General features: G+C 40.7%; 1 long non-coding RNA gene across 1 annotated transcript in view; it reads right to left on the bottom strand.

The window, feature by feature from the left end:
• The window catches only part of LOC133098418 (uncharacterized), a 78,310-nt gene that overhangs the window by 27,267 nt on the left and 29,783 nt on the right, over positions 1-21,260 (bottom strand). The window contains exon 2 of the long non-coding RNA XR_009702141.1: positions 12,896-13,047. This is a non-coding gene — a long non-coding RNA (uncharacterized LOC133098418). The remainder of the gene's footprint in view (positions 1-12,895; positions 13,048-21,260) is intronic.

The following is a 21,260-nucleotide window of genomic DNA, read 5'->3' as shown; positions in this document are numbered from 1 at the left end:
GCTTTGATACTGTATCATTTACTGTCATTAGGAAAAAGCTAGAATCCCAAAATCTGATTCTCAAATCTTTGAGTGCAAATAGTTCCGGGTCTCTGCAAAAAATCTCCCGCTTAGTACACTCATGGTGCCAGCTGCTACCAACTACCACTGGGGAGCCAGACCCACCCTGGGGTTTCCAGGGACTTGATATCCAAAGTCATCATCAAGCTTCTGTTCTTAAAACCACCATTTATCCACCTTTATCTCCTGCTCTTGACTTCCGTCCAGTTCCCCTTCCACTTCCTCCTTGCCCCTGCTGTGCTTCACCCACAGCTGGGCTATCGCAAAGGTCCATCAAGAAATAAGGCAAGGGGATGCATTGCTCAATCCTGTTTATTTAGCTTCAGGAAGAACTGCATTCCCAACCCAAGGTGGGTATATGTGACATTCTGAGTAAATGAAACCAATCTGTTCACAAATGATGAAAACATTTTCAGCACAACATGCAGATATTGATCATGCTATAAAGAAGGCTTTAATCTTATTTACTAAACACCCCCTTGGCTGGCCTGGGCTGCAGCCAGTCAGAACTATAAAAACGCGAGTCCAACTGGTTTGCATATTGCTTTTTTTTTTTAATTATAGTTCCTCCAATTGCCCAGGTTCTGTAAATATTTACTCAATATTTACTGCATTTAATTTAAGAATTCGGTTGTCTCTCTTAACTGGTTTATGAACACCAAACAGAAAAACCAGTTCTTCAGATGGCGGTGATAGCATCTGATTGACACACTGAAACTGGATTACGTATTAAACGAGAAATGCCCTCCTTGAGCCAAGATCACTGTGAAGTGAAAAGCAAGTGACCTTCTCAGTTGATGATGCATCCATAAAATGGTTGGAAAGCTGCCCTATCTGCACATGGAATCAGAAAATAAAATGAAATAAAAAGATTCCATCCCATTCCTCTAATTTCATCATCTTGCTACAGCCATTCTCCCCAGGGCTTTCCTCTAACCCAGTTGCCAAGGAGGCGTGAGGGGTTATCCTCTCTGAAACACCATTAAGGATTCTGTGGGCCCTCCTGGGGCTACTCTGAAAGAGCGCTGTAGGGAAACTGGCTGCTTCTCTGGGCTCATCATATGGAAAGTATATTTCTCAACACAGCTGGCAAACAAATCTCTTTGAAGGAGATAGCCAAGAGGCCCACGATTGGCCCTCAAATAATGAGTTCAGCATCTTTCACTCTCCCCAGTCTACAACATTCTTCCTCCCTTGTAGTTATTTATTATTATTCAATATTTATGCAAGCTATAAATGTACAGAGCACTGAACAGTATCACAGAGAGGGCCAACGCAATAACAACACCTTCTCCCAAGGCCTAGAAAAGGACCTGCAAGTCAAGTCCAATGGCAGAGGCGTCCAAGGAGAGAGGAGGGCAGGAAGATGGATGGACAGCTGAAGCTGTCCAGAGTCAGGGACCCTTTCTAGACACAGTCACATTCTGCTGGATGAGAGCTCCTCTACGCTGCTGTGGATTACAGGAGGAAACAGCTTGACCTCTCCATGCCTTTGGCTATTGCACACTTGTTTTGTAAACAGAAGTTGAAATAGTGACCCAGAATTAAGACGTGCACCATAAACTACAACTCATATTCCAAGGTAGTGGAAACTATTAAAAGAGCAAGAGTTTAGAAAGCAGTGCTTTCACTCAGGGTACATAGCCTGTGAAACACCCCCAACAATATGACTTGTGTCCATATACAAACTGTCCCGATGTCCTCCAACAATGGCCCGAGCATAGTTTCTGCTTACCAGGAAGTGAGTGTGATGAAGTTCAGGCCACGGAAGAAGAACCCAAGGGAATGTCATCAGAAAATGACAGAGCTGAGATCTGAACCACAACTCCCTGACTCCAAGGCCCATACTCCTCCGTTACAGAACGGCTGCCTCTGCCTGCTCCTCCCTTGGTTGCTCTGTACCTTGGTTCCCCGGCATCTTTCCTCTTCAACTCTTCCATCCTATTTTCCCTAAATGGCTATTCACCTTGTACCTTGGACTCCAGGCCTCCTCCAGCCCCTTTCGCTTGTTATTTCTCTCCTCGGCCCCTCTGCTTTTTTAATTTCTGTGTTCTTCCTGGGAAATCGCATTGTCCCTCGTGCTTTAACCACCAGCTCTATGTGGTGGACTTTCCATTGCCTCTCCAGCCCTACACTTGAACTTATGAACTTGGGAGTCAGACAGGCTTGGGATGAAATATCAGCACTGCTCCATAGCACCTGTGAGACCTTCTTCAGCTGTCTAGAACCGTTTCACATCCTTAAAGTGAGAATAATATTTATCTCAAAGCTGAGGTCAAGATCTCCAGGGGCTCTAATGTCCGTTTTCCCCTCCTTTTTAGTAACAGAGTCCTGATTTGTAGCAGAGTACTTTACTGCCAGGCTCTAACATTTCTCAGCCACCCCTTCAGCTTCATGTGATTATGTTCTAGCCAGTGAGAGGCAAGCTGAGGCATCCAAGGGAAAGCCTTTTCTCTACTTCCCTCTTCCTCATTTCAAGAACACAGATGTGATGGCTGAGCTTCATCAGCCATTCTGGATCATGAGGAGATCCTGAGAGTAGAAGCCAGATGCTTGAGTTGGCCAGGCAGAAAGATATATGACTGGGTCTCCAAAGAGACTGCAAAACCACCATAACAGACCTGAACTGCCTACATTTTATATAACAGCAGGGGGACGGTGGGGGGAATCACTGTTTGGCAAGTTTCTTTTCTAATATACATATGCAGCCAAATCTAGCACATCTACCATGTTTTTTCTTCCTCTCCTTCTTCTATCCAGTGAGAAAAATACCCCAGAAAAGACATACAGCAGCTACTGACACTGGAGATGCAACTGGAAGAAAAAGGAGAGAAATACCTTTCTCCTGTCCACCAATCTCCCACTATGACTCCCACTGACTAAACTAGCCAGGAGCCACTTCCGAAGAAGTCGTGGAAATGCTGTTACAAAGGACAGCTTCCTTCAATGGAGAACAGAGCAAAAAAGGGTGGGGGGATGAATTTGAGAACAAATGCCTGACGAATGACATGGCCTGCCCAGAGAATGTTAACTAAATGAAGGCTCATTCGTAAAGCATTTAGCACAGTGCCTGCCATATAATAGGCATCCCAAAAATGCTGGCTCCCTGCCCTTCACTCATTTCTCTTCTGAGTTATAGATTCACAGAGTCATTCATCTCTGCATTTCTCCACACTATTCCACAAGTTCCTCCACCGTTTGTCCAAGACAGAATTCAGCACATTTTGCTTCTACAAAATTCCCTTTCTCCTGTGTTCTAACACAGGTGATGGAATCATGACCATCCTAAGTACTATCCTGATATCTCAGAGTCCTATTAAGACTTTCCATAATCTTCCCTTTCCATAATCTTCCCTCCCCCAATTCCATCAAGTTATCAAAATACAGATGTCTGCCTCCACGGATTTCCTGACCATCCCCTCTAACTCTCATGACCATGAATCTAAATTGCTCTCAATGTCACTGCATCCTATCACACAGAGTTTCTGCCCTTCTCTGTTCATCCACACTATCCAAATCTCTCTCTACCTTCTTTTTCACCAGCTTCTCATTTTTTGGCTCACGTGAGGCTTTGAATTCAGACTCAACTTCTTGGCCTCCTTTCACCATCAATTACATAACTAACGAATGTCTGTATCTTATAGATCAAGTTCACAAAAGCAAGACTTTGGCCCATTTATATTTTCTTGCTATACCATTAAGTTGATTGCCTGTGGCTTAACTGCCTGTGAATGATATGTCTCCCATGACCTGTTCATTGGGAACTGAGAGGGGGCAGGATAGCTTATAACTGACATCTCTTTAAACAGCCCTACTACCACAGCTATTCTTTTCAAACTCAGATATGATCATAGCATCCTCCTGACTAAAACTCACCAAAACTTTCATGACTACCCAGAACAGGAAGAAAAAAATGTTTGGCTTACAAAATTTAATAGGAAATACTTCTGTCATTAAGAGATGAATGTCAGTTTGTGATTCATGAAATGTTAAGTGAAATGTGCTCACTGGGAATCTTTCACAACATGGAAAAAATTTCCAAAAGATCTTTCTACACTCACCCTATGCTCCAGTGTCTTGGATCCAGTGTCTGGGACTTACTTTCCATTTCCAAATTCTCTTCTTTGAGCTTCTGTTCTCTCTGTCGGGAATGCTTTTTCCCTTGATATTTCTACATGTTGAAATCCTACCTAGCAATCCCAAGAAATTCTAACATAGTCTTTGCAATGCTACTGCCCCTCATCACCCCAGAGTTAGCCCCTCCAGACACAAATGGCCTCCCTCCCTTATAAGCTCCAAGAAAGCAGGCACAGCATCTGTTTTTTTGGCCACTGTATTCCCAGTACTCAGGAGAGACCTTGGCTTAGCAAATGCTCCATACGTATCTGTTGAATAACTGTGCACCCCATAGGGCATCACTTCTTCCCTACATGTCTACTGAAGTACTGATGACAGCCTGCCTTAGATTCCAGCCATGTCAGTTCTTATATCTATCCCCTAATAGGAATTGAATAAGAATGTTATTAATCTTGGCATCTTCCAGGCACCTAGAAGACTGCTTTAAACAAACTAGGTTCATGATAAATATTTGTGAAATTGAACAGTTGAGTGTATTCATTCCTTTTGAGGTCAAAAGAAAGATTTGGATCCAATAAGATACTTTTTTCTTCACAAAGGAAAAAAATTAACATTTGGAATCACCTACACATACAAAATAGAAATCTCTAAAAGTCATGAACAAAATTTAGGTTTTTGACATTCCTTAATTATAACGTTTAAAACTGAAATAACTATTTCCATAGTAAGCAATTAATGTTGTTTTCATACTGTCAGCCACTCCTACAAAATAAGATATTCTTAAGTCTCAAATTGTAGAAATAATATATACTTTTTATTACTGGAGAAGTTATCTTATTTCCAACTTTAAGTCACCTTCAGGAAAGATTCTTTTCAAAATTTATTTGAAGTGTCCTTGTATGATCAACAAATAGTTACGACATGCTTGCAAAGATAACTGTTGCTTTAAACAATCATTATGATTACTTTAGCAGAAACAAAGTGAATTTTAAAAAACACATTTGCGGTAGCCCCCAAGCTGCAAGCTTAATCAGCTTTCTGCTTATCGGAGAACTGCTTGCCTCTTTCTTGGTATGCACTCCTGACTCTGTGGTTTGAGCGTAAAAAAGGAAAATGGCTGGAGGCCAGTTTCGTTCCAGGAGTCTGCTCTGGCCAAAGAGCCCCTGGCTAATCCCAGGAGTCTGCTCCGGCTAAAGAGCCCCTGGTTGCTCCCCAGAAGAAGGACGTGCTGCCCTGAAGGGACGGTCTGTAACTCCAAAGAATGGCCCATTGGGCATGCTGACGCATAGTCAGGTGGCAACAGGATCATGTGGAAAACAAGGTTTACTGATTTATTGCCTTCTTTCTGTTCCTTAACTAACCTATATATGTGATCATGTTCTTTGAATAAACTTGCCTTGCAACCATCAGTTGTCTTGGCCCTTCTGATCCCATACTGGTGCTTTTCAGTTCCTTACCCCTCACCGCCAGGAACTCCCAGCTTTCTGCAGCCGGTCTGCGGCAAGTGGCGCCCGCACAGGGACCTGAGTGCGTGAGGCATTTTAGAAGATTTCAGGTAAGTAGAACTCTCGAGTGAGATAGTGTGGCCACAAAAAGAAAAGAATTTTAATTTTAGGACGGTAACTCGAGAAAGAGTCAGAAGTAAAATAATATGGGACAAAAAGGCTCTAAGGAGCGTGATTTATTTGCTCAGGTTTTGCTTTCAATGTTAAAAGCTCGTGGAATTAAGGTAACTACCTCACAACTTCTGGAATTTTTGCAGTTAGTATATGATGCTTGTCCTTGGTTTCCTGAAGGAGGATCGGTGGACTTAGCAATTTGGAATCGTGTAGGAGATGAGTTATCCAAATATCATGAAGCACATGGACCATCTTCTGTTGCAGTTTCCACCTTTAGCTTATGGAATTTAATAAGAGATTGCTCTTTCACAAACCATTCACCAGGCTCATTATGTTAATCAATTATCTAAGAATACTAGTGTAGCATTGGCCTTACAAAGTCATATTGATACCCAACTAAAGACGGAAGTAGATGAATTAAAAAATGTTTTAATAGGATTAGGGGATCAAGTTATGGCTTTAAAGCTAAAAATGCGTTTGATTTGTCATGCTAAATATACTTGGATCTGTGTAACTCAACATTTATATAATGATTCACAATGGGATTGGGAAAAAGTTAAAATGCATATACTAAGTGTATGGACTGATGGACACATTAGCCTTGATATTCAAAAGTTAAATGCCGAAATACAAGCCATTCAAGAGGCCCACCTGGACGAAGATGGACCCCAAAATTTGATTCAAGGACTATTAGATCAACTACAATGGTTAAATCCGATGCAATGGATTCATGGAGGGCTTTCGGGCCTGATATCAATTGGTGTGCTACTTTTACTGGTGATTAGTTTATTGCCCTGTATTCTCAGATTTGTAACAGGGCGCCTTGCTGTCTTGCGTCAGGATGTTCATGGCTTAAAGCTACATTATCAAGCTTTAAAAAATAATAAAAAAGGGGGAAATGCGGTAGCCCCCAAGCTGCAAGCTTAATCAGCTTTCTGCTTATCGGAGAACTGCTTGCCTCTTTCTTGGTATGCACTCCTGACTGTGGTTTGAGCGTAAAAAAGGAAAATGGCTGGAGGCCAGTTTCGTTCCAGGAGTCTGCTCTGGCCAAAGAGCCCCTGGCTAATCCCAGGAGTCTGCTCCGGCTAAAGAGCCCCTGGTTGCTCCCCAGAAGAAGGACGTGCTGCCCTGAAGGGACGGTCTGTAACTCCAAAGAATGGCCCACTGGGCATGCTGACGCATAGTCAGGTGGCAACAGGATCATGTGGAAAACAAGGTTTACTGATTTATTGCCTTCTTTCTGTTCCTTAACTAACCTATATATGTGATCATGTTCTTTGAATAAACTTGCCTTGCAACCATCAGTTGTCTTGGCCCTTCTGATCCCATACTGGTGCTTTTCAGTTCCTTACCCCTCACCGCCAGGAACTCCCAGCTTTCTGCAGCCGGTCTGCGGCACACATTTACTCGCATTAACTCTTTAGTCAAAGGTAACAGTGTGTGGAATTAAACTAAAAATGTATGATTTTATTTTAAGGGTAAAAGAGTGTCCATTGCAGGAGAAATTCCTTTTCTAATGGAATCAAAGATGAGGACCTAGTCTTTGAGGACAAGGCTGAGGACCTGAGGAAGTCATGAGGAAAATACTATCTATAGGAGATCATATAATAGCATATACGAATCTATATAATATACAAATCTATACTAGTTGAAGTTCAAAATATAAGGAAGACTAGCTCTCCAATATTCCATCCACGCACCTTAGTAAACAGAATCATGCAAACTCTGCTGTCATTTCAGGGAAGTTCTGGAACTTCTGCTCCTGCCCTATCCAACACCACACTTCCTAGCCCTCTGAGTTGCCTTCATGGGACAACATTTCTCTTTGAGGGGTTAATGTATACTTGGGTGGCCTCATCTGTCTCCCAGACCAGAACTTCCTTGAGCTTGCAGGTTCTGTGGGAAATGCAGACCAGGCGGGACCAGCTTCTGGAAGGTGCAGCCAAGATCTCCTCCTTGTTCGGTTCTGGTTCCCCTCCTGAACAATTTAGGTAGAACAAGCCAGGCCAGCCTTTCCATTTTGCCTGTTTTCAGCACTGGACGAACTGAAGGGAAGCACCACATCGATTTTCATTCCACCCCTGTTGTTAGTAAAGCTCACCCCCTGATATACATCAGTGCCTCTCAACAGGCTGTTAAAAGCATTTTGGGTGCATCCATCTTCATTGTGTGAAACTGTTCGAAACATTGTAGGATGTCTCACTTCTCTGCTTCCCACCATTAAATTCCAGGAATGCCCCCAGACATTGTTAGCACTAAAAACAACCTCACTCTCTCACTTTGTCCCAGCCACCAAACGTAAAACCGATAGCTAGTGGGAAGCAGCCGCATAGCACAGGGAGATCAGCTCGGTGCTTTGTGACCACCTAGAGGGGTGGGATAGGGAGGGTGGGAGTGAGGCAGACTCAAGAGGGAGGAGATATGGGGATATATGTATACGTATAGCTGATTCACTTTGTTCTAAAGCAGAAACTAACACACCATTGTAAAGCAATTATACTCTAATAAAGATGTTAAAAAAAAAAAAAAAAAACTCACACATTTCCAAACCCTCTAGAAAGATGGTATAGCCTCTGTGTCAAGGCTTGATTTGGTCCAAAAACAAACCGGAGGATGGGTGAACCTTAATCTCCCACACAAATAGTGAGTTATATACTTAGGTTGTGGTATTGGTGCTGCTACTGTTAATACAGCAGGATCAGTCAAGAAAATGTATCGTCTTTACTACTCTGAGACATGGGAGGCACGATTCAAAAACAGCTCTCGCCCCACAAAATTCTAATGAAAATATTATCTCCACTTAGGAGCAGATTTACCACTTCATAAACTCCAGAAATGGCAAGCGGAGTGTGTCCCTAGAGTTAAACTCTCTTCAGACAAACAAAGGGAGGCTAATCCTAACTGACCTCACCCCAAAACACACACGCAGAGAAGATGGTTCCCCCTGTAGATGAGTTATCTGCACTCACATAGACCGTCTGGACAGCTGGCAGAAAGGAAGGGCTTATTTGAGGGCAATACGTACTGAAGATGGACTTTTCAGGCAAATGCTTGTTAGTGTTGTACTGCTCCTTAGAGGACAGGGGTACATCCTGAGGTTTAAGATCTGATGAGGATTCTTGGAGAACAGACCAAATCGTAGCCACAGAAAATAAACTATAGGCAATTAGGTCGACATCTGATCCATTTTCCAGCACACTAAGCTTCACTCATAACCTGTCTTCAGGTTCATGTGTTTCTGCAAAGACCAAACCTGTTTTGCTTTTCAGAATGTAATTCGCTGGACATGAAATGAAATGTCTCTGAGTTGACACCCAAAAGTCCAGCTACAGATGAACCCAGATTATATTTGCAGGCAGCAAGGTATTGAGTTACCAAGTCCTTCCGGAGCATATTTGTTACCATCCTGTTGAAAATCAGTTGGCTTGGCAGAGAAGCTCTCATTTGCAAAGGAGAAAAATGAGGATTGTGCTCACAGGGCTTCATATCTAGCAGGTGTTTGCAGTGGATACAAAGCACTGACTATAAACCTGGCTATATCAAAAGTACCTGAAGACACTGCTGGCAATACAGATTCCCTGGGTTCCACCCATTACGGGCTCAACTGTGTCCCCTCCAAATTCTTATGCTGAAGTCCTAACCCTCTGCCTCAGAATATGACTAGATTTGGAGACTGGGTCTGTAAAAGAGGTAATTAAGGTTAAAGTAGGTCAAGTGGGCCCTAATCCAATACCACTGGTGTCTTTATAAGAAAAGATTAGGACACAGACAAGCACAGAGGGAAGATCATGGGAAGATATAGGAAGAAGACAGCCATCTACAAGCCAAGAAGAGAGGCCTCAGAAGAAGCCAACCTTGCTGACACCTTGATCTCAGTCTTCTGGCCTCCAGAACTGTGATACAATAAATGTCTGATGTTTAATCCACCCAGTCTGTGGTCCTCTGTTACAAAGCCCAAACTGACTAATACATCTCCCTAGACAGAGTGCATCAGAATCCCTAGAGGTTGCAGGCAGAGGTGAGTCTCACACATCAGACAAAGTTTGAGAACCACCAACGTGGACTTCTTCCCAAGATGCTAACAAGCTTTCCCAGGTTGCCCATCACCTTGACCTGCTCTGACAATGGCCACATTCTGGGCCCACTCTTGCCATAGAAACACTCTTAGGTATCCGCGGTGGAGTCTTGGCTCTTCCTCCTTCCCTTTAACTGGACTCCTTATAAAATAATTGCCACATTTTTGTTCTAGGAGTTTCGAAGGAACTTCTCTCCTCAGAACCTGCTTCTGTCAAAGCTATTGGAAAGACAACACAGACGGGTATTTTAAGATGACATGAAAATCTATTTCTTGAAAAAAAAAAAATGTAGGGAGAAAAGAGGATCAGGTCAAGTTGACCAAAATGCTGGACAACTGCTATGAGATGGAAAGCTGAAGCAGCTCAGTAGCTCAAGGATTATATGTTTAAGCGTGAGGTATCATGAGTTACTAGCCCTGAGAGTCTGCAGCTTTTCCTGGGCCTGCAGAGTCAGAGTGTACCAACCTCCAAAGGGGGCATCTGGGAAAGCCATGGCCATTCTCCAAGGGGTTATCATGGAACATCACTCACCTCAATTCATAAACACATAGGTATTAGGTCTGAGGCATTTGCCATATATGATCTAGCTTGAATATTTGCTTTTGTTCAACCAAAAGCGATGCAGGGATCCCTCACCTGCAGAGTTCCTGAGACTCTAGAATCCACCTACAGACAAGAAATTGGACCCTTGCCTATCATTCTGCTTTAGCCACGGCCAAATACCCAAGCCTGAAAGGAAATTACAAAGCCCCTCTTATTTCCACCATTTAAAGTATCCAGTTGGTTACCTAACATCAATGTTTCAAGATTACTGCTCCCTGCCCCTAGATCTGCAGCTTTACATTTTATTTGCCTAGAAGCAAATTTGACCAGCAATACCTCCTATCTGGGCACAGGTACAAGTGTTTCTGTGGCCCAACCCTACACCAATTACTACCATCTAATATAACCTCTTATCCACTGAACTTCCTGGTCATATATTCCTTTATTAATTCAACAAATATGTATTTAATACCTATTACAATTTGGCATATTCCAAGCCTAGGGATACAGTAGTGAACATAGAATAAATTTCTACTCTAATTGAACTTAATTTCTTGTGGTAGAAACAGACAATAAACAAGTAAATAAATATAGATACAATTTGAGATATACGCTGTAAGAAAAATAAAGCAAGGGATGAAATAGAGCAGTGGTTCGCAAAGTTTGGTCTCTGAATCAGCAGAACCACCATGATCTGGGAACTCAGTAGAAAAGCAAACTCTCAGGCTTCACTCAAGACTTTTTGAATCAGACACTCTAGAGATAGGCCCAAGCAATCTGATGTACACTCAAGTTTGAGAACCACTTATGTAATAAAGAATAATGAAGGGAAACTTGCTTTAGATTGGGTGATTGGAAAAAACTTCTCTGCGCAGATGGCATCTGAGCTAAGACCTGAATGTCATTTGTGCTAGGACATGTCTTGGTCTTTTTTTGTTGTTGTTGCATGAAACTGCTTTTATTTAAAAGAACAATTATATATTTACTGCAAACAGTATAAAATCAATAAAAACACTTCCCTCTACTTTAAAAAATGTGTGACATTTCCCTAAGAAATTCCCTGCATTTGGAAGTTCTGGACCTTCTCCACTTATAAATCTGAGTGTATCCTTTCACAGATTTAGAGTTTTGCTACATTTCATAAAAAGAAAAATACAAACAGTGGAAGTACAGGAAGAAGTAGAAGACTTCAAGCACAATAGCCCATCATGTGTATGTTGCGGGCAAGTATAATGAAGACCTTCTCAATAACTGAGGCGTCAATGACTGAGGTTGGCAAAGATACAAAAACTGCAAGAAGTCAAAAGAAATACCTTTCCTCAACGGGAAAGATGACATGATTCAACATGAGTAGAATGATTAAGAAGGAAAGTTTATTGGACTCAGTTACCCAGGTGATTGTTCATCTAGCTCTCATTTGAATTTTAAACATTTGCTTGAAAAAATGATTTCACATCAATTTTTGCTTCTTTTGGAAAGTTCCCATGTGTAATCTATTGATAGCATCTCTGAAGAACAAAATTAGTGATGATGTTTGGTTGATGTTTCTGATGATGGAGAAGACCCAAAAGACTGCTACAAGTGAAGGCATGTGTATGGTCTCAGAATGTCAGGATGGTACAGATACTCTTTCCAGAGTGAAGCAGGACAAATCCTTCATTTATCTTTTCAAAAGGTAAAACAAGGGTTATTCACGGGTCCATTAGAAACTTCTTAGCCAAAAAATCAGCCAGAAGTTTGGGGACAGCATCTTTACTTTTAAAGCTGCCAAAAACAGCTCCTTTCCAGGTACCTCCGGTCAACAGCAACATGGGGTTCATAGAGAGATTTGGGGAATTAGGAAGTATTCCTACAATGACACTTATGCCATATGCTTCCTGAGAGCACAACAATATGGCCATCATTTTGTCAAGCCGAGCAATGACTTCAAATGAAAAGTCCACCCCTCCACCACTCATTTCAACATGTCTTGGTCTTAATTCCCCATAGGGGTCACTTAAGCTCTCCTAAAGTCTTTGGTCTTTATTTTATGCTTAAAAAATACTCTCTGATTATAACTTCCCTGGCTGGCTTCTTAGATGTGTGACCTGTGTAGTCACATAAGTCCTAGTGCTTAGAGGGCCTCACACTTGGTTTAATGCTCTACTGTCACCATCTTGAAATTCTTAGTAATTTTATATCTGAAGTTGTGCTTTGTAAGTGAAGTCTCATGGGACAATGGAGCGTGCACGTCAGCAGAAGAGGTATGGGCAATACGTCTGCTGTCCCATTCACAGACAGTATTTGCACTGCCCTATGGGCACAGAATTCTGGTGGACCTATAATGCACGGGAGTTCAATGACACTCAAAATGAGTTTAGTGTAAGTCTGTTATGTCTACAACTGAATAAGCAGGATCATTGATGGCCCAGAGAGGCGATGCTTTCTCTTCTAACCAGAATTTGCTTCAAACACAGAAAGAATGCAGTGATATTCTAGGAAACAAGAACTACTAAAGAATGCTTTCACAGCTTTACTTACCCACTTTACTTCCCTGTGTTAGCCAACCATTTATGCTGAAAATGATGTCATAGAAAGGAAAAGATAGGACAAGCCATAGTTCTTGTTCCTTTCAGTTCATTCTTACTCTTCAGTAAGCCAAAGGTGGAAAGTGTTGGTATAATGCGGGTGAACTGTGAAGTGAAATCAAAATAACTGAGTTACCATAATGCAGGAGTTCCACTGTTCTGTTAAGAACAAAACACATATGCATGCATGAGCTACCAAATACTCAGTGTGTCATTTTAATGATTCCGCATACAAGTGAAATGTTCTTAAATTTACATTTAACACTGGCAATGCACAATATAAATGGTAAAATTCATACCAATGATTTAAATTTTTTATTTTGATTTACTTAAAATGACCTTAAATGGCAAATATAAAAGAGCATGACACATCGAGGGAAAGACCATGGAAGAGAGGGAATGTTCGTTCCCTTAGTGACAATGTGTTCCTGATTTTTGAAGAAGGGCCCCCCATATTTTGTAGCCAGAGCTGCTTCCCATTGGAGGTCTGCTCACAGAGAGAGAAGGCACGCTCACCACCACACTGACATGCGCATTCTGAGACACGCAGCAGCTCTGCTCTCTTTGTCACAAATGGGTCACCTCGTGGAGCATCAGTCTCTGGGACAATGCCAGGTGGCACTGTTATCAGAAAAGCACAGTGGCAGCTGTATCCAGCAGAGAGAGAAACAAAAAGGAAACTTTCCTCCAGCACATGCCCAGACTCTATGAAAGCAACAGCTTCTTTAGAAATAAACATGTGGGTAGCTTCTAAGACATGGTACGATGTTGAGTCTTAAAAGAATGGGCCCATATTCTTTGAAACCATTGGGCCACTTTCCTAAAAGCAAGGGGTGCAAAAAGAGCTAGCAACCCACACACTTGCCAGAAAAACGAACACAGCATGAAAACATTTGTTAATCGACTAGGGTTAAACCAGTGCACCCTCATCCAAGTAGGACTTGAAGGGGGATTCAAAGTGTTGAAAATTATGAGGTTTGAAGGTCCTGTCTTATCTTACCTCTTATTACAAACTGAAGTTATACCTATACTTAATGGAAATAAGTTCCCCTTTCTCTAATCCACTCTGAACTTGGCACTGCATGCCTCTACCAACCAACCAATTGGAGAAAAAAGAAAAGAGTTTCTTTGACTTTGCCTGCCCAAGGTTCAATCCTGAATGCTAAGAGGGACCTCCATTTGCGGGCAGTTCCAAGGCCTGGTGTGTGTCACCTCACACGATCAGATGCATCACTCCAGCCACTTCAGTTCATGAGAAATCTGGGATCTCTCTCACACGTGGTGCCAGACAAGGCACAAAAGCTGCTTTCAGGAACTTAGGCAGGTTTACGAGGCTGAAAGCGCCAAGATTTCAGGGTTACGGCACTATCCCACTCATGTCTTATTAAGATGTTCCTTCATCATTGGAAATTCCTTTCAGTCCCAAATGATTTCAGTCTTGTTATTGAGCCATTAGGTAAAAGAAAAGGCTTAGAACCAAAATCCTCACCACCCCATCGAAACCATTAGCTTTTGGAGATTGATTTTTACAAGTTACCTAAAGGCTGACCCTGGGGAATACAGTGTTCTCTTAGGTGAAAACATGGGTAACGGATTTATTTTTCACCCTTAAAACAAAGAAATAAATACCTTTTGTTGATAAGTCATGTGTGGGAAATGTTCTGGAAGAGCTCAAAAATGGACTTTCTCCCCAACTCTGCTACAAAAATAAAGAGCTATCTCTCGTACAGAACTTGCAAAGAGGCTGGAAGCCAGAGAAAACGGGGTGGAGCCCCAGCCCTGTTCTTATCCAGCCTCATCTGCCTTCTAGCTTCAGCTGGCCCATCTGCCTCTGTCACCTCGTCTTCAAGGGGTTGGGCTAGATCAGAGACTTTTAAACTATGCTTCGTGAAGTTCTTAGGGAAAAGGTTGCTAAGCCTTGGTGAGCATAAAGAATCACCTAAGAAGTGTGTTCACAATCCATACTCATAATCCTCCACTTCTGAGTTTGACTCAGTAGGTCAGGAAGTAAGGGGGACCCAGGAATCTAAACTGCTAACAAGTTTGCAGCTGATTCTGATGCAAGGACTGTGGAAGTAGCTTCAGAGTTTCGAGGTGAAGGGGTAGATGTGAAAAGGGCCCTACCATCTTCACCACCGCTTTCAGAGAAGCAGCTCAGCCTTCCTGTTTAATGTTTAGTGCCATTTAAGACCTAGCTTGATAAGAGACTCGTTGCTTTGAAAAGCACAGGACTAGATGTCCTCTAATGCTCTGTGCAAAGCCAATGTCTAGGAGTCCAGAAAGCTCATGGTGAGACAGACTTAACTTGAAGGAGATACATGCAGTACTTCAGTAGCCTCCACACTTTCTATGGGAAACTTCTAAAGTGGGTCAGAGAAGAGATACCCCCCCACACACACACCAGATTCCAGGGTATTCATCAAACAATTTCTTTGCCATAATAGATCAAATAGATGCACCTCATCTCTTTAAAAAGTTATTTCAAATAATGAGTGTTATGGGTTGAATTGTGTCCCTCCAAAACATATGCTGAAGTCCTAATCCTCAGTACCTCAGAATGTGACCTTTTGGGGGACGAGGACTGTTACAGATGTAATTAGTTAAGATGAAGTCATACTGGAGTAGGATGAGCCCCTAATCCACTATGACTGGTGTCCTTAATGGAAGACAATGTGAAGACACAGGGGGAGAAGGTCATGTGATGACAGAGTAATGCAGCTGCAAGCCAGGGAATGCCAGCGATTACTGGCCACAACCAGAAGCTAGGAAAGAGGCATGGAAGAAATTCTCCCTCAGAGCCCTCAGAAGGAACCAAGACTGCCCACACCTTGATTTCAGACTTCTGGCCTCCAGAGCTGTGAGAGGATAAATTTCTGTCATATTAAGCCACGCTGCTGTTTGTGGTACTTTGTATGGCATTCCCTGGGAACTAACACAATTACTAAATTTGCAAATGATGAAAAAGAGCCTTGCAAAGGTTGCTCTTTTATCTTAACTTAATTTTCTGTGCAGGAGTATGAAAGATGATCCAATCTTTGCCCAGGTATGAGTGAACCTTCTACCCACCATCCTTCTAAAGCAACAAGGTCCATCTCTAAACTGAGTCTCAATGTGTCATTAAAACAATCTCTAGGTCACAGCAGGCCATGTGGCCCCATCACTCAGTGTGTCTCATCCTTTCACAGAAAGAGGTCATTAATTGGTTTCGGGCATGAAGTCAAAAAGCTTTAAAAAATGTTTAAAAGGAATAAATGATCTCCATGTAAAAGGATTCCAAAAGCTCATGTTCCTACAGGGGGAAGGAAAACATAGTACATTCTGAAGTTTCTGTGGAACTAGGTCATATTTCCATTTCCCTAAAAAGAACTTTCCATGTTTAACCTCAGTGAATACTGTGGTAATTAAAATGCCCTCTCAAAATACCAACCCAGTGGTACTTATAAGCCACTAAATTCAATTAGCCTCTTATTATTAAGGGTCTGTGATAAAATTAAAAATATTTCTTGAAGTAGTATACATTTGAATAGTACCCTCATTTTAGTGAGGGATTCAAAGGGGAATATGGGTTTCACAATTAGGATATTCATTTTTATTCTGCAAGAAAAGGAAATAAACAGGAATCCAATTTAAATAAAACAAATAGTCAAATCTGATAAATGCAATTAAGTGTAGCAGTTAGATTTTACATGTCAAAAATGCCCATGATCTAATGTTAAAACTCTTCTCATTTTCAGTTTTAAAACTTTTTTATTATGAAAGATGTCTTCCATGTCAACAAATATACAAGATGAAATATAAAAGGAACTCTGGTGTTCCTCCCACCTGGCTTGTGATACGGATTGCTAATTGACCAATAAATCCCTTGTAAGACCCTCCCCTGCTGGGTGGGTCCCTCTTCTACCTCCCCCACTCCTGCTATTCTGAGTTTTCTGCTTTAATTTTTGTTAAGTGCAAACCTGAGGCCCAGGCAGCTAGAATCACATTCAGATAAGCTATACTGTTTAAAGTGAGAAGTATTTAACCCCTGTACCTTGACATAAGCAAAGCTGTGACATGACATGAAGACAGACATAACAAACTATCAGAAGTATAAATTGGAAATGACTATTTCTATCACAAAAGGAATCATAATGAAACTCTGAAATAACACATGACATTAAATATAATAAAATTTGATTCAACTAATAAGAATTCTGTTTTCATAAAATTTTTAGGATCTTAAATAATATACAAATTGAGGTAAGATGATTTGTGTTATATATATATATGTGTGCTCACTTGTTCAACAAACACTCATTGTGTATACCCACCACGTGCCAAGAATCTCTTGGTGCTAGGGACACAGTTGAATAAGATGCAGACCTCACTATAATAGTATTTCACACAATCGTATCTCATAAATAATCACAAGGGAAATGAATGAAATGAACAATTGCTTGTGGAAAGTAAACTCCTTGACAAAAACACTAGGTTTCACCGACGGTTGTATGAGTTATAGCCTAATTTTTTTTCCTTTTCTCTCACTCCCCTGCTTTCTTACACAGAAGGATTCTAAGGATTCACCTTCATACAGCACAAAAAGCCATCCCAACAGGGGGGTGGGGGGTTACTGATTCAGAATTACCCAGGAATGTCAAGGAGCTACAAAACTGAAGTCTCTCCAGTTTAAATGAAAGTCACCATAAATCTCAGCAAATTATACCTTAAAAGTATTTTCATTGGTAGAGTTCTACAGCTATACTTGATCCAGTTCCAGTAAAGTATGTTACAACTTTACCATGCAAACATTTTCAGTTCAAAAATATTTACCTAAACAATTACTCCATCCTTCCCATTCCCAACACATACACATTAAAATAAATCTTAAATTGATTATCTTGTATATATAACCAACTGCTAAAAGATATGTGTGTCTGTTTTGGTTTCACGCAACAGAAATCAATTCTGATTAATTTAAGCAAAAGAACAGTAATTGCTGGAACCAAAGGAATTGTTGAACAGCTAAACCTTGAGAAAGACACCAAGACATCCCTAGAGTCTCCATAACTATGCAGAAGTTCTCTCTAATGAGCTAATTTACTCCTAACTTGGCCCCAAGGAGCCCTGGACTCCTGACTATTCCAGTCCATGTCTCAGATTTCCAGGAGCAAGAATCTAGTTGGCCCAGTTTGGATCAAACAGTTACCCCCAGATCAATCAAGGGGCAGCATCAGTGTACATTATGTCTATTTACAGAGAGGGGTAAATGGCTGTGAACAGAACAGTTGTCTTTTGCATTAAAGTGTTTAAAATATTCATCCTCTTTAAGGAGTTAAGTTTCTAAGTTGACCACATTTCTTCTTTTCTAATGCTTATTCTGTGGATAAAACAATTATGGGGACTGCTTAGAAGGAAGATGGGAGACATGAAGGTGTAAAAGAAGAACGAGTATAACATAGAACCTGACACTCTACACTCATCTCAACATGTAAGAACTACTTTGTGATTTATTCTTCATCTACAGACATGGAGAGCTCAGGAAAAACAAGAGTCACTTAGAGGCACAAACGGATCAGAATTCTAGAGTCAAGGGGCCAGAATGAGGTTTACTCCAGAGCCCTAACTAGTGCATTATATTCCACTAAACAGCCAGCAGAGCGATTCCACAGAACTAGTGTCTCATGATATCTCCAATATTGCTCTTACAGGCACACAGTACCTTTCTTTGTGATTGATGAACAACAAAAACAAACAAATAACAATATTTACTCCAAAAAACAGGATGAAGAGGAAGCAAGGATTCCAAGTTGACATATGAAGCTGTCCAAATACAGAAATTTACTTCTTCAAGAAGCAAACGCGTCTACTGTTTCTTTCAGTTGGAAAGGTTGCTTGATGAGTTCAGTCTTGAATTACATGACAAGACTTACACACAGTGAACACTTTGAGTCTAATGAGAAATGTCAAATGGAAAATGTAACTGAAAGAGTCTTGCTCAAAAAGTTCCTGCTGATGAAACCTGAAATCAATATTGATGAATTTGACTTGCTCAATTTTTGCTGAGTGGGATGAACTGGATTGGTAGAAGTTATTTCAGCTGTATTTCCTCCGCACACCAGTAGAGTTTTTTCAGCATTCCTCCAGCCACACATGTGGCATACATTTATTATTTACAATACATACACAGGAAGCGCTTGATTGATGAGATAACCCCCTTTTCAGAAAGATCTTTTCCAAATGGGGCTTTATACTATGTGTTAAATGAAGTACCTTAAAGTGAGTAAGATATACTTTTTCACCCCTAGATGTTATTTCTGGTAAAAATACTACAAGGGTTTTTTTTGTAGATTTTATGTGATGTAAAATATGGTTACAGATAAACATAGATTGTGCCTATATATTTTTCTCTTTACATGCTGTAAGTCCTTGTGCACAGCGTGTATACAAACACATGTTAATATGAGAGGAGAGAGAAAACAGGAGAGGGAAGAGGTTGAGATTAGGATGGTTTCTGGATAAAATGCAATCATACAGAATAGATCATCACATTCATGTGGATTTTAATCCATACGTAGATATTTGTATCATACAATTGTGTTGAATAAGAACTCTGAAGGTTCAAAGTCACATCTGTGGAGTTCTGTAAATGTTTTAAATTTAATTTTGAGACATTTGTATTGCTGTAATACGAATGCTCCCATTTAGTGTTGGAAAGTAAATTTTGCTTTTAAAGGAGGGAGTAACACTTAGTACAATGTCAAATTCATATCCTTTGGTTTGGCATGAGCTGTTGGTTTTAAGTTTATTTACATCCAAATAGACTTCTCCTGCTTTAAGACTCTTTAAGAGTCTTATATATATCAATATATAAAAGGTGAGGATTTCTTTTTTAAAAATAGCTCTTTTCTTCCCATATCATCACATTATAGGGTTCCTTTCAACAGTATTGGGTTGGCCAAAAAGTTCGTTCGGTTAGTGAATACATTGTTCAATAAAATTCTTGGTGAAAATGAAAAATGTCCTTTTACTTAAAACCGAACGAACTTTTTGGCCAATCCAATATTCTCCAAGAGTACACTTCATGGACAATTATATTCACAAAAAGAAATTATTCATACATAATGTATATGTGTGTTTTAATATATATATTTTACATATATTCATATATATTCATTTATATGTGTGTATATACATATATATAAAAAGATGACTAGGATTATATGTGACTTGACATAATAATAACTTGCATTCTTAACATATATCAAGCACTATTCTAAATGACTTACAGATAGGTACTCATTTACTATGCATAACAATTCTATATAAAATAGGCATAGTTGTGATTATTATTATTGTTCTCATCTACAAAGGATGAAACAGAGGTACAGTTAGGTTCTGTAACTTGCCTTAGGTCTCACTCTAGGATGACTGAGTTAGGATTAGTACCCAGCAGATGAAATGCAGAGGCTTCATGCCCACCTACCATGTTAAAGATCAGGGGTCAGCTTTTCTGCCCCTTTTCTCTGTAAAGCTCCATAGGCCACATACAATTTCTGTTGCATGATCTTCTTCTTTTTTAACAATCATTTAAAAATGTTCAGGGGCCATTACAAAAACAGGGCCCATGGCAGATTTGGTCTGTGGGTCATAGTTTGCCAACCCGAGTTATTACCAAATTTTCTCAAACAATAATTTTTTTTTAATGTATATGCAATACCTGTAGATAAAAATAGCTTTACTTTTTGTGGACAACTACTTTGTTGACTGCACAGTTTCTTCCAAAGACCCACCAGTCATGCTTTCCTGAAACATATCTTCTCCACCCTTTACCCATCACATGGTTGAGCCCTGGGAGTCCAGTCCTTGTGTGAATACACCCATCCAGTCTCGGTCGATTGGTCCAAGGTGATCATGTGAACAAATCTGGGTCAGAGAACTGAGAATCCTTACAATGAGTGATACTCTTTATCATTCTGCTTGGGAGTCTATATCAAACGAAAGAGGGGCTTTTCAGTGGCCATGGTTTCCACCACCTGGACAGGAAAAGCAGGGAAAAACAGTCTGCAAAGGGAGAAAAATGAAACCAACACAGGAAGAAGAGCAGAAGCGACAGATGGAGGAAGGATCTTGATGGTGAGTCCTTCGTTCAGTTTATTCCTAAGGCCCAGCTACATGCCTGTCCTTGGATTTCCCGAGAAAACCCCTATTTCCTTTTAATAAATATCTCTCCTTGTCCCCCAAGCTATCTGGCACTGATTTCTGTTGCTTATGACCAAAACTAATATTTTTAATACCTACATACCATTTTTAATTAACCAACATTTTTAGACAGGAAATTA

Source organism: Eubalaena glacialis, chromosome 9 (genome assembly GCF_028564815.1).
Source record: "Eubalaena glacialis isolate mEubGla1 chromosome 9, mEubGla1.1.hap2.+ XY, whole genome shotgun sequence".
NCBI classification, from domain to species: domain Eukaryota; kingdom Metazoa; phylum Chordata; class Mammalia; order Artiodactyla; family Balaenidae; genus Eubalaena; species Eubalaena glacialis.
Note: the sequence above shows the minus strand (reverse complement) of the source record. Positions and strands in the feature narration are given on the sequence as shown.